Raw genomic sequence first — 17,892 nt, 5'->3', positions numbered from 1 at the left:
CATCATCTTAGCCCAAAAACTTAAACTGATAAACCGCTTCAGCAAAATCTCAAGATACAAAGATCAATGTGCAAAAATCATAAGCATTCCTTTACACCAACAATAGACAAGCAGAGAGCTAAATCATGAATGAACTCCCATTCACAATTGTTACAAAGGGAATAAAATACCTAGCAATACAGCAAGGGATGAGAAGTTCCTCTTCAAGGGGAACTACAAACCACTCCTCAAGGAAATAAGAGAGAATACAAACAAATGAAAAAATATTCCATCCTCATGGATAGGAAGAATCAATATCGTGAAAATGGCCATACTGCCCAAAGTAACATATAGATTTAATGCTATTCCCATCAAACTACCATTGACATTCTTCACAGAATTAGAACAAAACAACTTTAAATTTCATATGATATCAAAAAAGACCCTGAATAGCCAAGATAATTCTAAGCAAAAAGAGAAAAGCTGGAGGCATCATGCTACCTGACTTTAAACTATGTTACAAGGCTACAGTAACCAAAGCAACATGATACTGGTACCAAAACAGACATATAAACCAATGGAATGGAACAGATCTTCAACCAAATGATCTTTGACAAACCTGACCAAAACAAGCAATGGGAAAAGAATCTCCTATTCAATAAACAGGGCTGGGAAAACTGGCTAGCCATATGCAGAAAACTATTTCTTAAATCTACACCAACTTCCCATGTTTAGTGACTTTATCTTTAAAATTTTGAAACTCCTTGCCTAGACCATCATAATGGTTTTCTAACTAGATTTTCCTACTTCCAACCTGGTCACTGTTAAAGTCACCTTCCTTCTACTATCAGAAAGATTTTCCTAAAATTAAAAGTCATGTTAAATTATTTAATGTATTCACTTTACCATTGAAACAAAGTCAAGCTCCCTAACATTATGTCAAGTCTTTTATCACCTGGTCCTTGAATACATTTCCAACCTTAACTCTGCTAACCGCCCTCTCCCCATATTCTGCACACTAGCCATATCAAAATACATTTGATTTGCCAAATACATCATGCTTTTGCAAGACCATATGGTTTTATATACCTTCCCATTGCCTGAAAACCTGCTTCCCTCTGTTTTTCATCTAGCTAAATTATATGAAGGCTTCAAAGATTACTTAAGTATCCTATTTCCACTGAAATCTTCACCTATTGCCCACATCCTCCACCAGATATGTGTTGGTTCCTTTTCTCCATGCTCCTAGAGATCCCTGTGTTGTTCTCTTTTTGGAACTTTGTTAAAAATGGTGGTGAGAACAATTAACATGAGATCTACCCTGTTAACAAAATTTTAAATGCACAATACAGTATTGTTAACTATACATCCAATGCTGTACTGCACATCTCTAGAACTTAATCATCATTGGTAACTAAAACTTTTTACCTATTGAATGGCAACTCCATATTTACCCTTCCCCTCAGGCCCTGGAAATCATCATTCTACTTTCTGTTTCTATGAGTTTTACTTAATTAGATACTTCATATATGTGGAATTGTGCAGAATTTGGCCTTATGTGGCTGGCTTATTTCACTTAGATTAATGTCCTCAAGGTTTATACACATGTATTTACATTGTCACATATCACAGGACTTCTTTCTTTTTAATGGCCAAATAATATTCCATTGGATGTATGTACCACATTATATATTCATCAACTGATGGATATTTAGACTGTTTCCATGTCTTGCCTACTGTGAATAGTGCTGCAGTGAACATGAGAATGCTATTATCTCCTTAAAGTTCTGATTTCATTTCTTTTGGGTAAATACCAGAAGTGGAATTGCTAGATTATACTGCAAAGCTACAGTAATTAAAACAGTACAATACTGTTTAATCTGGCATAAAAAGACAGATATAGAACAATGTAACAGACTAGAGAACCAAAAAAAAATCTACACATATATTGTGAACTGATCTTCAACAAGGATGCCAAGAAAACACAATGAGGAAAGGATAGTCTCTTCTACAGATGGCAAAGGGAAAACTGAATATTCACATGCAAAAGAATAAAACTGACCTTTATCTTACACCACATGTTAAATCAACTCAAAATGGATTAAAGAACTAAACATAAGATCTGCAACTAAAATTCCTGGAAGAAAACATAGGGGGAAATCATGACGTTGGTCTTGGCAATAATTTCATGGATAGTACACCAAAAATACAGGAAATAAAAGTGAAAATAGACAAGTGAGACTACATCAAACTAAAGATCTTCTGTGCAACAAATAAAATAAGCAATAGAATAAAACATCCTCCTAGTACTTTTTATACCACCTTGTATTTATTGCTTCTCTTCTCTTTCTTCACACACATACACTGTTTGCTAAATTGGTGACCTGGCAAGCCAAATACATGATATTCAGGGTCAAAGCTAAAGAATGATTTTTCTATTGGTGACTTTAATAGAGGTGGGAAAGTGTGGGAAGAAGCAGGTTGGAAGGAGAAGAAAAAAAGGATTTAAGACAAACTTTTCAGGAAATTTCCCAGAATGTCACTAGATATCAAGAGATTTCTCCTTGTTTGCTACTGGCCTCTGGTTTGGAGAAGCAGATTTTATAATTCACAGCAAAATTAGCTCTCTCTATAATGGCGAAGATATTTTCATAAAAATCGAATAATTTCCTGGCTGGTCTTCAGAACAAGTGTTACAGGTAACTAAAGAGATGAGTACCTTAGCAATGTAGAAATGATTCTAACTTTTCTTTTTTAACCATTTCCTCACAACCTAAATGTATAAGAAGAAGACCAGAGGCTGAACACACTGAAGAACAAAGTGACTGAAGCATCTTACCTGAGACAATATGAATGTAAAATCAAAGAAGAAATGATGAACAGGAAGATGTAAAGCAGAGCTGTGATCACCACGCCAAGAATGCCTGGCTGCGTGGTTCTTACAAACATCCAGTAGAGTTTCGCAGCATCTGCCACTGGAGTCTCCTCATTATCTGTAAGCTGCTGACACAAACAAATACAGAGTTGAAAAACTAAGAATGGAAACACTCATCATCAAGTTAGGTGAATGTAAATACGCAAAGACTCTGTGACCCTATAATTTGTTTTTGAATTAAATCTTCTAGGTACTGAAGATTTCCTTCAGGTACACAAAGGAAAAGAAAAAAGGTTGGGTTTTACGTGCTTGGTTTACCAGGTTTTTCTCATTTTCCCTCTAAGCCTTTATATGCCAGCACTCGACATGCAATTCATAAAGTAAAAGCCATGTTTTATTTATGTACTATTAACTTCTGAATTTAATGAGCAGAAGATATGAAGAAATTAAATTTGATGGTGAAAACATTCCTTTCTTTCTGAAGCAGATTTGATAGGAATTTAATTTGTGCTATACATAAAAGAGATGGCTTATTTTAGAAACTTATAAAAAAGTTATCAGGATACTTAATGTGAGTTTAAAAACCAAGTTTACATTAGGTTAATGTAACAAAAAGCCCTTATTTTAGACAAGGAAAGATGTATGCTACATTGGATTAGAAATTAAAAAAACAATAAAATGTATTTTTTAAAGTATACACATTTGTAAGGACCTACAGTGTCATCATATGACATCTTTGACCTTTGAGTTTTATAAAATATGGATGTCCTTTAATTGTAAGTCTCCTGATAGTAAGTGGAAATAATATGCAAATGTAAATATTAAGTAATGTATCTTTTCTCCAATGCAATAGAGAAGGAAGAATTTCTTTAGTTTATAAACTGATGATTAAACTAATGATGAAGATAGGTTGAAAAGGCACTGTTTTAAAAAGCTTATCCAAATTACTTATGTGTAAATGAAAACAGAAGCCTAAGCAGATTAATTTGCATCTTCCCTATACCAAAATACACTTTAGTTATTGGGCAATGAGTAGAATTGAGATGTTCCAACTCTCAGCTGCTGCTTCATTGAGCACCACCTCGAAACTTTTATTTCTGTACTCTGTACTTGTTAACCAGTCTGCCTTGCAAAAAGCATATCTGCTGCCAGGACTTTCGGCAGGAGATGTTAAGAGTCATCACGCACTTCTCTTATTTCACATCGTACCTTTCTGCTGTTTCTTAAAGGTAATGAAATAGGCTTGAGATGCATTAATGAAACACAAAAATGATACATATTTGATGGCAATCACATAATCTAGTGCATATATTCTAATTATTTCTTTGACACACATGTATTGAATGCCTATTCTGTGCCATTAGAAACTGAAGATAAAAGAGTAATAAGATTAGACAAAAGCTCTACCCTCTTGGAGCTTACATTTACATGATTGAAACTTTCCATGTCAAATGATTCATGCACTAAGATAAATTCTATGTCAAGGACTCATATCCTGATTATTTCATTTGACTTACCCCCAGGAAAGTATCCACTATAAACACTGCCAGTGGGTCTAGAACTGTCCATAGTCCCATGGTAATGATTAACTTTGACAAGACATCAGGGCAGGAGGCAAACAGTAGCTGACAGCCCCGTCTGATCAGAAGCAAAAGAAGTAGGATCGCATTCAGCATTAAACGCCCCACCACAACCACAGCAAGCTCTTCTCCAATGTGAAGTGAAGAAGTTGGGTAGCAAAGCTCGATGGTGTGAGGGGAAAAATGGAATCTGTGGAAAAACAAGGCAATCACATAGGGGCAAACAAGAGGCACTGCAGAGAATGCCAAGTATACAAACCAATTTTAAAAACTGCATTTTGTTTGCTTTTTCTGAAATATAGAAAACTGGACACTTAGTAGTGCCCCAAAATTTATTGTTAGAACTCTTCATTTTTTTCCCAGCCCCTCAACATGTTACTTTCCAGGAAAAGATAAATAAATTCTACCCTGTTTATTGTTGTTGTAACTGTCCTGTGCCGCCGTGGAAAGTATGTCAATCTGAGCCACAGAACAGAGCTTTCTAAAGACTAGAGCATTTCTGCGGTTCACAGGCACATTTTAGTAGGCTATTTAAAATGCAGAATAGACCAGTGAATTTTCTAATGTGTCAGTCTCTAATAGAAATGAGGACTAGATATACATCTAATAATTCTTTAGAGTTTTAGTATAACTGATTGATTTTACTGGTGATTCTTATAACTAGATTCCCAGAAACAACAAAAATGACACGGTCACCACTAACAACCAAAATATCACACCCTTTTGTTGTTCTGAAAGAGTCAACTAGACACATTTGAAGGACCTAGCCTAAGGGTGAGATCCAATCTGAGCCCAGTCACTCAAGCATCCTCGACCCAGGCTTTGCCACTGTCTTTCTTGCAGTGAGACTTTATTTCACCTTAAGTTTTCCCTCCCCTGAATTTCAGCCTATGTAAACCTGTTTCATACTTAAACCTGCTCATACATTCTGTTTATCTGCCATCTACTAAAGGGAGGTGTTTTTTCCATCTACTCCTTGACTTGTGCTTCAAAGAAAGTTTTATGCTTTGTCCTTATGTGGTTGTGAATATCAAATAAAGTAATGCACATATATTTCTTAGCACAATATCTGACACAGAGTGAGAGTGGAAGACATGCTCATTGTTGGCGCTGTTAATGCTATGGCTCAAAGGTAAAATGTGACACAGAGCTACTGCATGACTCAAGCCTACAGACTGAGACGGTAGCCAGAAAAACACCCTTTGTATCTTAGGTCCTTGGTTGCTTAAGAAGTTGGTGCAACTGAGCTGCCAAGTTACATTGTGCAGTCTCATTTTATTAACAACTAACAAATGATAGGGCTTCCTTTTCTATTAAAAAATAAAAGAGTGAAAAGCAAAAAACAACTAACCCAAGCATACAACGTTTGTTCTTTCTGCTTTGGAAACCTTAAAAAAAGGAAAGAGAAAGAAAGAAAGGAGGAACAAAGAGAATATCCAGATAAAAATTCCCCCTTGAAAATGCAGTTTAGTATAGACACATTTGCATATTCCATAATATATTCAGACATTTATGATTTAATTTTCAAAGAATATCAATAACTATATATGTATGTATAAATACAAATAAACATATATATTCTTTTTCATAAAGTCTTAAAGTTCTTTGCAATCCTCTTAATTGAAAATATACACACAATTTTATTTTTATCCGTACCATCTACATTTGAGAAAATGAATTTTACTTGTATTGGTATCTATCTGTTTGTCTATCTACAGTGTCTTTGAAATCATGTTTATGGAGAGATAACCTTTAAAGTGTCATCTTTTTCCAGAGGATAATGGCCCAGAAAGCTGCCTGGGCTTGAGTTTGGTAATTGTTTGAATTCAATCATTTTGCAGAAGAAGCAATCTTTGCTTCTCTGTGAATAGGTGATAAATCACACTTACATTACTTCTAAAATACCTTCAGCCTAAGTCACTCTGATAAAATCAAAATAGAATAAAACATTGTTGCTAAATTCCTTTTTGGAACCTGCTCAGATATTAGAACATATTTGAATCTGCTAAATTTAAAATATATATTGATGTACCAGTTATGTACTTATATATACAGGCCCATAAGGTGAGACTATAACTGTAATAGAAGTTCTTGCTCTTAGATAAAGACATTTTTGTCTTTTCAAATCATCTCTGCATTTTAGGTCTTATGGTAAATGGATGGGAGAGGTGTTTCATACTTTCATGTGTCCTGTCAAGATGAAAATACATTCCTTTGACTTTCAGAGGAAAGCACTCACCTTGTAACAGGAGCTGAAATGGCCTGGAGGAAGAGCCACTGGCCCAGGTAGTGCAGGTAGAGCCTCAGGAACCAGAGAGAAACCATCAGCAGGATAATGTACCAGAAGCCCTGGCTTTGCCATTGAGATAACTGAAGCTCTGAAGATACTGACACCAGCACAAAATGGAGATGCTTGAAGAAGTCTCCAGATCTACTATCAGCAACTGAAGAACAGCTACAAACAAAGAAACAGTAGATAAAATCTGGGCTTAAAGCACAACCAAAAGTAAGATATTTTGAGAATAACAGCGAAGCACTGTGAAAGGAAAACTGAACAAAATTATTTCTAAATAAATAATTGGGACTCAAAACTATTTATGTTCCTTTTAGTTGTAGTGGATGGCTCACATTATAGAATAACATAAAGAAACATGAATTAAAGAAATGCAAGTCAAAACCACAATGAGATGTCACCTCACATCTGTTAAAATGCCTGCCTACTACAAACACACATACACACACACACACACACACACACACACACACACACACACACACAAAATAACAAGTGTTTGCAAGGGTGTGAAGAAATTAAAACTTTTGTGTACTATTAGGGAGAAAGTAAAATGGTTTGACCACTATGGAAAACAGTATGGCATGTCCTCAAAAAATTAAAAACAGAATTACCATATGATTCAGCAATTCCACCTTTGGATATATATCCAAAAGAACTGAAAGCAGGTTCTAGAAGTGATATTTGTATACCCATGATTATAACAGCATTATTCACAATAGCCAAGATGTGAAAACAATGTAAATGTCCATTAACAGATGAATGGATAAACAAAATGTGGCGCATATATATATATATATATATACACACAATGGGATATTATTCAGCTTTAAAAAAGAAGAAAATTCTGACATATGCTACAACATGGATGAACCTTGAGGACATTATGCTAAGAAAGATAAGCCAGTCACAAAAGAACACATAATGTATGATTTTACTTACATGAGGAGGTATCTGAAATAGTCAAAATCATAGAAACAGAAAGTAGAATGGCGGTTGGCAGGCGTGGAGGAGAGAGGAAATGAGAAGTTGCAAACAGTATAGAATTTCAGTTTTCAAGATAAAAAAAAATCTCAAAAGACTGGTTGCACAACAATGGGAATATACTTAACACTGAATTGTAACTTAAAAATAGCCAAGATAGTAAGTTCATGTTATGTGACTTTTACCATAAACAGGTTTTTTTTAATAAACATGAAAGTAAATTATTGTAAATGGTAAACTTGTTTTTTATCTTTAAAATGTAAAATATATCCCCGCTTATCTCACTTACCCACAATGACCTCTCTACATGAAGATTAAATTATTTGCATGCAACTTGTTAAAGATCAATTTTCATTTTAAAAATTGAAATTATCAGTATGCCACTAAAAATCTATGAATACAAATTCAAAACTTAAGAACTCTTTTATTCCATAACACAAGACTGATATTTTCAGTTGAAATAAAATATAAAAGAATCTCATACAAAGCATTTTGGTTTAGCTCTATCTCCTCTCTCTATTTGGCATTAAGGACAAGAGATGTCAAGTTTCTAAAATGATAGTTTTTGCAAAAGAAAAGATGAAGAGGCCATCTGAAAATAACTGAACAATCACAAAGCATTTTCCACTCAGTCCAAAGAATCTGTGGAGGCAGCATAGGGTAGAGTTACCACAGTGCTGTGACTAAAAGCTTGGGGAGCTGACAGTCTGGATATAATTCTTCTCTATGCCTTAGTTTCCTCACATGGAAAAAGCGCTAGTAATAGTACCCACATCCCAGGGTCAGCATGATGAGTAGGTTAACAGATATAAAACAAGTTGAACCATATTATCACTGTGGTACATTCACAAAACAATGAACACTCAACCTGTTGCTTCTTATTCTTTCTCCTCTTCTAATATTTTCCAGTTTTACTTTGAACTAGTCTGAGCTTCCACTGAGTCCAAGAAATGTAGAAAACCTGTCTAAATGATGATATGATTCCTTTTATTTTTAAAGAGATATCAATGTAGATATGCAAATATTTGTTATTTAATTAAAGCAGTAAATCACATGGGTATATACCATGTGTTTTATTAAACCAGTAATTGATCTTCATAATAACCAGCCTCTAAATTCCTGGATTAGCATGCCTAATTTTTTTCTAGAAAGATTTTCTAGACTGAGATAAATTCCTCAATGAAAAATAGCCCTAATAATAAACATGTTACCAAAGAAGAAACTAATAAGAAACTAAGCAGTTCAGTGACTTAAGAACAAACCACAGAAAGTCAGAGCAGTGCTGGGGATGGCACAGAAATGGAATTCATGGACATATTCAAAAATGTTACATACAAAAGCTTATTGCTCTCTGAAGATGATCAAATATGATGACATAACATGGAAAGAGAAAATAAATAATGAAAACAAAAGTGGGGAGAAAAAAGAAAGAAAGAAAAAGAAAGAACAAAAGAAAGCAAGAAAACAAGAAAGCAAGAAAGCGAAAGAAAAGAAGGAAGGAAGGAAGGAAGGAAGGAAGAAAGAAAGAAAGAAAGAAAGAAAGAAAGAAAGAAAGAAAGGGAAAGAAAGAAAGGAAAGAAAGAAAGAAAGAGAGAGAGAAAGAATGAAAAGAAAGAAAGAAAGAAAGAAAGAAAGAGAGAGAGAGAGAGAGAGAGAAAGAAAGAAAGAAAGAAAGAAAGAAAGAAAGAAAGAAAGAAAGAAAGAAAGAAAGAAAAAGAGAGAAAGAGAAAAAGAAAGCAAGCAAGCAAGCAGGCAGGCAAGAAAGGGAAGAATGGAAAGAAAGGAAAGAAAGAACGAAGAAAGGGAAGGAAGGAAGGAAGGAAGGAAGGAAGGAAGGAAGGAAGGAAGGAAGGAAGGAAGGAAGGAAGGGAAGGAAGGGAGAACTAGAAGACCGTAACTACCTCCTTTTGGTCTGCACAGAACTAGTGAGGCACTGAACCTGATATTGACAATTCCTTTTTGTTGTTCTTATGTGATTCTCCATGAAGGTGTAGAATGGAAAGCAAGATGTCTTTGCAAAGACATCTTTCACCTAATGGAAAGCAAGATGTCTTTGCATTGAGCATGCTTTTCAATTACACAAATGTGGAACAGTTAAACAGGAAACAGAGCCCAAAAAGGTTTGGTTTATATACTGTAATATAGTCAGGGGCTAATTCTCTTATAGAAGGGATTCCAGAATACCTCATTCCATTTACCATCATGTGAAATGAAACCCAGAACTTTCCACACTGCTAAAGCAAAATATCCTGTACATGATATCCTCTTCATTTAATCACTCTGTCATTGTTTTACCCTTCAAAGGGAAGGGAAAATCAAACGCAGATTTGGCATTGTGTTGTTTGCAAAAGAAAAAAAAAAAACCTGTAAAATCTCAAATGATGCAAAACAGAAAAGACAGCAGTTTCTTTGACCTTCGGAAATTTCCACTGTTCTTTTCACATCCATTGACAAGATGACTATGCAGTTTAAGTGTGTATGCACAGAACCCACTATAAAGTCATACTTTTACCATTAGTTTCTCTAATAAAATGTTTCCTACTCACATTTAGATATACATCCAGATATACTTATTTTTTACCAGACTTTTGATTTAGGGCAAATAGCACCAAAATTTCATTAGGAGCCACTTATATCAAATTCAAAATATTCAATTATTTTATACCTAGTCACTACAAGTCAGTATTTGTTTTTTTGATTTATCTAGTAATGGTAACTATAGTATGTGGATTCAAAAATTAGGAAAATCCTTGAATCAATCATTTAGAGTTTAAAAATGTATATACTGCAAAATTAGAAATTAACCAAAAAAAATCAGTTGATAATGGATGATGTCAACTAAAAGGCTACATCAAAAGCTCATTAACTGAGCAAAACCAGGCAGTATAATATTATTAACAATGCCCATACAAAAATAAAATATGATGGTCTTTTAATCATTTTAAATTTGCCTTTGAAATCTAAATGCATAGAATTTAGAATTGTTGTAGAATTATCTCTACAACTTTCTCTTCACTTATTCTTGAAATATTTTTCATTAAAAAGAATTCCGCTTCCATGTTTTTCAAAATTGTCCTGAAAGAGAGCAGCTTTTGTATCCTTCCAGACATGCAAGGCACATGATAAAATGCAGTGGCATTGTAGAATATCTTCATCCATATTGCAACTGTTCTTTTCCTCCCTTTGTAATCTTTCTTGGTTATGTACAAAGAGTATGACCATCAAAAGGATAATAAATGGCCTCTGCCACTGGGGTGTGTAATACGTATAGTGGGAATTGATTTGTTGGTTATGAAGGAAGCCATAGAGCACACAGATCACTGCAAAATCACATTGAGGCCAGCAGCTACTTCTCAGTTCATGCAGACATCCCCTCTATCGCTCACAGGGTGAGCTGCCAGAGGGTGAGAAGAATGGTGAGGTCATCCAGTATTCAGCTATTAAATGAAACCTATTTCTCTGAACTTTAGCCACATTTCAAATGACACACATATATCCACCTTCCATGACCAGTCCTAATAAAGACATGAAATCAAACAAGATTTCTATGATCCATCCATGTAATCATAATAAAAACCACCAAAATTGCTTAAAAAAAAAAAAAGGACAATGGATTCTTAAACTACCCTCTTCTATAGTTAACAAGAATCCTTAGGAATTAGGAATTTGGATACAACAAAGAGCCACCACTCATCAATTATGTATAATAATTCTTATTTTAAAATCACTACCAATAGATGGCACTAAAAATTTCCATATTCCTTTCTTTTGGCGTAACCAAACATATTCCGGTTGCAGTATTTTTTAAAAATTAAGGTGCTTTTTTCATTATAATCATCTATAGGTAATTCTGTTATTTAGGAACTTCTTATTTCTTTTCCACCATATCCCACTTATCAGCACATTTCTGAGCATGGATATCCTCAGTGACTTCTTTCTAAGGCTTAATAGTTACCTTTTCAGGGAGTCATTATCATGAAGATATCAAAGAAACATGCATACATCATATCATGTCACTGCTGAAGAAGGCTTTATTACATTCCCTCAGCATTCCCTGCTCCAGAGACTGAACTAAAGCCTAAATTAAGTCACTTGCCTAAGTAACATTACTAGTAACAAAGAATTTTTAAACTAGTGTCTCCTGCTTTTTGCTTTTTGTTAGGACTCTGTCAGCTACTAAATCACTTTAGCAAGAAACCTGAGGACCAAGAAACACTAGGCTGACTGAAAGTGAGCACCTTTACACAGAACGTAGGTAAAAAAAAGGAAAAAAAAAAGTATTTCTTCCTTTGTAGAAGCTGGTTGAATTGGGTATAACTTATTCAACACATTATTAAATGAATATAATACGTCAGGCTTTATGACAGTGCAGGTGGCAGAATAATGGTCCCCAAATATTCCATGCCTTAATCCCTGGAATCTGTGATTATATGAAATTATACGACAAAGGGAAATTAAGTAACAGATGGAGTTAAAGTTGCTAACAGCTGGGCTTAAAATATGAAAAATATTCTGGATTATTTAGCCAAGCCCAATGTAATCACAAGGGTTCTTTAAAAAGAAAAATGGAAGAAGGAAGCAGAAGAGACAGACTGAAAACACAAGGAAGAGCCAGGAAAAGGGAGGTGGGAGAAGGACGGTGCTAATTGGTTTTCTTTGAACCTGGAGATGATCCGAGGCCTGAAGACAGACTGTAGAGGCTGGAAAAGGCAAGGAAACGGATCCTCCTCTGGCGCCTCCAGAAAGAAGGCAGTCCTGCTGACACCTTGACTTTAGCCCAGTGAGACGCATTGCAGACCTCCGACCTCCGGAATTGTAAAATAACAAATGTGTGTTGTTTTAAGTCACAAGTAGGTAGTCATCTGTTCCAGCAGCAATAGAACACTAATACAGATGAGCTCTGGGTTCCCACCTTCCAATAACACCCCCACTCACCCACAGAATTTTTCATCCATTTGTAGAGACAGATGAGTGAAAAAAATAAAACACAGAGCTAAAATCCACTGATAAGTGCTTTAGTGTTGTACTAAGAACTATGAAAAAACATATAGAAGAGACCTATCTCCAAATTAGTCAGAGAGGACTTCTCTTATGAGCCTTATAAAATAAGGAGGAATTAGATAAACGGGTAGGAAAACTGGGAAGGCATTCCAACACTATGCAGTTTTCAGAAGAATAAAGTCCTGTCTCTAAAACTGATAACAAATGGAACTGGCTGGTGAAAATTCCAGTAGGAGAAGATGGTGACAGTGTGAAGCTGGAGACGTAGATATGAACTACTGGGAAGAGACCTAGACAGTTTATGCCATGTAAAAGAGTTTGGACATTGTCCCAACCCCCATCAGCAGACTTTCTTCCCTTGCAGATGGGGAGAGATATTACGCTTGTATTTTTGAAACATTGCTCTAGCTGCAGAATAAACAAAGGTTTGGAAGGGTCCACAGTAAAGGACAGAAAACATCATGACCTACATCAATGATTTATCAGTACTGCCCAACTCGGGACAGAACTCTGGTGTCTTCAGACATGTGGCCATGGGTGTTCCTTGCTGTCACAGTAACATGAAGGCTGGCTAAGACACTAAGCTTCCTGAAACGTGCAGGGAAGTCCCAGACAAGGAAGAACTCTCTCGTCCCTGTGTTAGTTTCCTAGGGCTGTTGTAACCACAACATGAGTGGCTTCAAACAAGAGACAGTTCTTCTCTCACAGTTCTGGAAGCTAGAAGTCTTAAGTCAAAGTGCTGGCAGGGTCATTCTCCCTCCCAAGCTTCTTGGAGAGGATTCTTCCTTGCTTCCTCCAGCTTCTGGTAGCCCCAGCACTCTTTGGCTTATAATAGCAGCATAACACTAATTTCTGCTTCAGCCTTCACATGGCTGTCCTCCTCTGTATGTCTGTGTCTCCACACATAAGAGCACCAGCCATACTGGATTAAAGGCCCACCCTACTCCAATATGGCATCATCTTAACTCACATTTTCAATGACTTTATTTCCAAAGAAGGTCACACTCTGACATAATGTGGGTTAGTACTTCCACGTATCTTATATTATTTTGCTTTCGGGAAACACAATTTAACCCCTAACACTCCCAAATGTGAATAGCAGTGCTTTTGAAGAAAAGAGAATTGAAGCAGTGGTAGAACAGAGATAAGGGAGTGTGCTCCAGAGAAGTTTGACTACTATGAACAGGATGTGGAGGCTGAATATGAGAGCTAAAAGAAAAGATTCAGAAAGGGTTCCAAAGTTTCTGGTTCAGGTAGCTTACCCAATGGTGACTGAATAGAGAACATATTAGAAAAAATCATTGGTTGGGGAGTGAAAAGAAAATGTGTATCGTACAAGTCACCAACATTTTTATAATTTTTAAAGTTTCAGGTCATTTTCACACTGTTCTGATTGCTTCTTATTATCATGCATATGGCCTTAAATTTGTATTTCCAGTCCTGACATCTCTTGAACTCCACTTCCATAAGGACAACTGACTACTGGGGAATTCTTTCAGATATACCACTGACATTTTCTACAAGCAGGTCAACATGAGCTTATCGTTTTCCTCATCTTCTTCAATTGAGACTCCAGCACCCATTGAAGTGACTCTTTTTCCATACGCTGCCTGATGGCTACAAATCTACTTCAGAACCCTTCTCCATTTACTTCTCTGAAAAAGTTTATGAATCAGAGTTTTTAAGGTGAGAGAGTATTTGACATATAGACAATAATACTGATGTAATATTAGTAGCTATTACGTATTGAATACACAATGCACTGGAAGCTTTTCATAAATGTATCTAATTTACAGGGCCAATTTAAAGGATATGTGGTACTGTACTCATTTTACAGATGAGAAAACAACTAAGAAAGTTCAGTTTACTTGCTTTAGATCATACAGCTACCAAGAGACAGATCAAGATCAGAACCTAGATTTAAACCTGATTTTAGTCTGATGTCAAAACCTGTGCATTTCCACAACTCATGCCGCTTTCACTACATGGGGGTTGGCAGGGATGGCAGGAAGGAGGTATACAACCCACTCACATACACCCAGAACTCAGTGAAAACGCAAACTGATGTTCATGAGTTAGTGACTCTGCTCTTTGAAGGCAGAAACTGTCTGTCTTGTTCACTGCTACATTCCCAGGTGCTAGCACCATGCCCCATGCATTGCAGATACTTGAAAATGAATATGTACTAAATGAATACATTTTTAGAATAAATGGGTTTCTAAAGGGCTTCAGTTAAAACTATGATCTGCTTCTGTCTATTCTTATAATTTACCATTTCAGTATTCATGCAGCCTATGCCAATTTATGTGCTTGGTACCTAGGAAATTTGAAAGCCACCATTAGGATTTTCTAAATGGCAGCTGAGGAAAAGTACAACAGGGTATCATTATGTGATGTAGCTGGTAGGACCCTCTTTGGGCAAGTTCATGGTGACATCACGTTTAAAAGAAAATAAGGTAAAATATGTCAAGATAAGGAAGCACATATTTGGAAAGAAAGAGCATTAATCAAAAATAAGTTATGACAATACTATAATTGTGTTGATACCAGATTAATATTATCATATTAAGTGACGTGATTTTTACTTTTTAATAAAATTATTAAAATGCTCAAATCTGTTATTGCCTTTGTCTTTGTTTCCAGTATTTTTGTGAAATGTATATCTTTTTACTTAGGTATCTGTACATATACATTTGTAAAAATGTTCTGGATAAAATTGTTATCCATTCTTTCAACTTTTAGAAAACCTGATGAAAAGAAAAACTTCACAACTTATTTTGATGTTGACATTTTTAAACTGGACATTTCCCCTTAAAACTGTGTCTCCTTGGTCAATGTGGCTATTGTATTTTTAATATAACACATTGCACTTTTAACAGGTTTAATTCAATTTACAACAAATGCCTCTAATTAAGTTAAAAGATCTTTGAAAATTGCTAAATCTTAGGGGTAATATTACCACTACTGACATTGAAATAATTGATCATTCCCACTGAGGCACAAAAGTATAAATGTTCTAATGAGAAAACAGCGAATGAAGTATATTGAAGGAATCCAAAGAGACTCCAAACTCTTTAGGCTGTTATTTCCAATGACAGTCTCTGAATGGGAGAGAGAAGCTTTGGAGGGGGCAGGGAATGATGAAACTTATCACACAGTATAAAAAGAAAATTGAAAGCAAACTTCACCACTTGAAGCAAAGGACACCAAAGTCTGTTTGCCTTTTCACAAATACATGTTTCTAAATTCAATGTGTGTTGGACATTTCTGTTTTAGAACGTTAATTTTGTCATTTGAAAATAACATTTTCTTTAACATTCTCTACTAATAAATACTGGGCACAATATTTAAGTGAATTTATTTTTCTAAGAGAAATTCTCTTAGAGTCAAGGATGAATAAATACAGGACTCGTGCTTTATGATAATTAAGATGCATGAAAACTGAGGACAACAGGCCAGGCACGGTGGCTCAACCCTGTAATCCCACCACTTTGGGAGGCCCAGGCAGGTGGATCACAAGGTCAAGAGTTCAAGATCAGCCTGGCCAAGATGGTGAAACCCCATCTCTACTGAAAATGCAAAAATTAGCCGGGCAGGGTGGTGAGTGTCTGTAATCCCAGCTACTCGGGAGGCAGAGGCAGGAGAATCGCTTGAACCCAGGAGGTGGAGGTTGCGTAAGCCAAGACTGCACCATGCAAATTAGCTGGTCGTAGTGGCTAATCTCAGCTACTTGGGAGGCTGAGATAGATGAATCACTTGAACCCGGGAGGCAGAGGTTAGAGTGAGCTGAGATTGTGCAACTGCACTCTACCCTAGGTGAGAGAGCAAGACTCCATCTCAAAAAAAAAAAAAAAAAAGAAAAGAAAACTAAGGACAATTTTCCCTGACTAAACAACAATAGCGGAGTGGGAAGCAGAAATGGATGACTTTTGTCCTAGTTATTATCACAGCTTACCTTCTGGCTTTGGGAAGTCACTTAGCTTTGCAGCTAATCTGTTAGAAAGAAGGGGAACATTTACCTTGCTGGTATTTGCCTGGCCTAATTAGTTAAAATGTTTACAAAGCACTTCATAAGTGAAAATAGCTAAATATTTTATACATAATGGGAGTTTTATTAATAATTGGAATAATAATTTCAAAGCAGTTTGCTTTGAAAACAATTACATTGATGAACTGTGTGATAATGTGTAAACAGAACACTATAAGAAAAAAACAAAAACAACTTCACAGCTTAGCCAGAAGAATACCACCAGGAGCCTCCTAGAGACATAAGGCTGCCCACACTGAAGGGTGAGGGGAGGCAGGGATATGTACAGGCTGACAGCGGAGATTCCAGCTTAAATTTTTGCTCTTCTATCTATAGTTTTGTGACATTTCATAAATTATCTAGTCTCTGGGCCTCAAATGCCTTCTATGAAAACAAGAGTCTGCACTGTCTACCACTTCAAATTATGATGATGATCAAACAAGAAAATATGTCAGATTCCTAGGAAGGCGCATGCCACTTTTGCTTATTACACAAACCTGAGAGGTCACTAACTAGTCAAAGAAAGTCCTTTTGAATCACGAAATTAGTTTTTCATTTTGTATTCACCATTGCAGGCAATGGAAAACACATTTCAGTGAAAAGAATCACATTGTGATTCTAACGGCATCTATAAGTAGCTCAGACACTGAAATCAAGAAAGAAAGGTCATAGCTTGATTCTCTTGTTTCCTTCCTAAAGCCATAGTTGGATTGTATGTATTAGATAAATAGGTGTTTTGCAGTAAGGAGTCCAAAAATAGAAATGCAACTCAAACCATTGACAATATCAGCTATGTCGAAAACAGTAGAAAGTGAAAAATATATGCAGTGGATATGGGTTTAAACAGGAGGTCAATAAATTTATTTTGTGTACAATACACTCTAACACTCAGACTCTCTTGTGGGATTAAGTTTAATTTTGCCTTTTCTAGCAAAATGTGGACATATGTCAAATATAATATGGGTCTGACATCTTATCCTGACATAATAGTCTAATTCAGATATAACTCAGATTAAAATGAAAATGAAGACAAATGAGAAAAACGTAGTAACTGAGTATTGACAAGAAGTCTAAGGATAGCAGACCCGCTGTGTTGCAGTGTCTGGAGTCATGGGTAACTCATAGTACTCTCAGGAAGGCACGATTCAACTGA

General features: G+C 35.8%; 1 protein-coding gene across 2 annotated transcripts in view; it reads right to left on the bottom strand.

Moving 5' to 3' along the window:
* Positions 1-6,674: 6,674 nt before the first annotated feature.
* Positions 6,675-17,892, bottom strand: part of OFCC1 (orofacial cleft 1 candidate 1) — a 207,467-nt gene continuing 196,249 nt past the window's right edge. The window contains exon 9 of one of the 2 annotated variants that reach the window (XR_005199879.1): positions 6,675-6,889. The gene's annotated coding sequence lies outside the window, so the exon portion shown is untranslated. The remainder of the gene's footprint in view (positions 6,890-17,892) is intronic. The other variant, XM_017526722.2, reaches the window with a different exon arrangement.

The sequence above is a fragment of the Cebus imitator genome, unplaced genomic scaffold, assembly GCF_001604975.1.
Source record: "Cebus imitator isolate Cc_AM_T3 unplaced genomic scaffold, Cebus_imitator-1.0 Scaffold43, whole genome shotgun sequence".
NCBI lineage: Eukaryota > Metazoa > Chordata > Mammalia > Primates > Cebidae > Cebus > Cebus imitator.
This window is presented reverse-complemented; position numbering and strand designations above follow the sequence as displayed.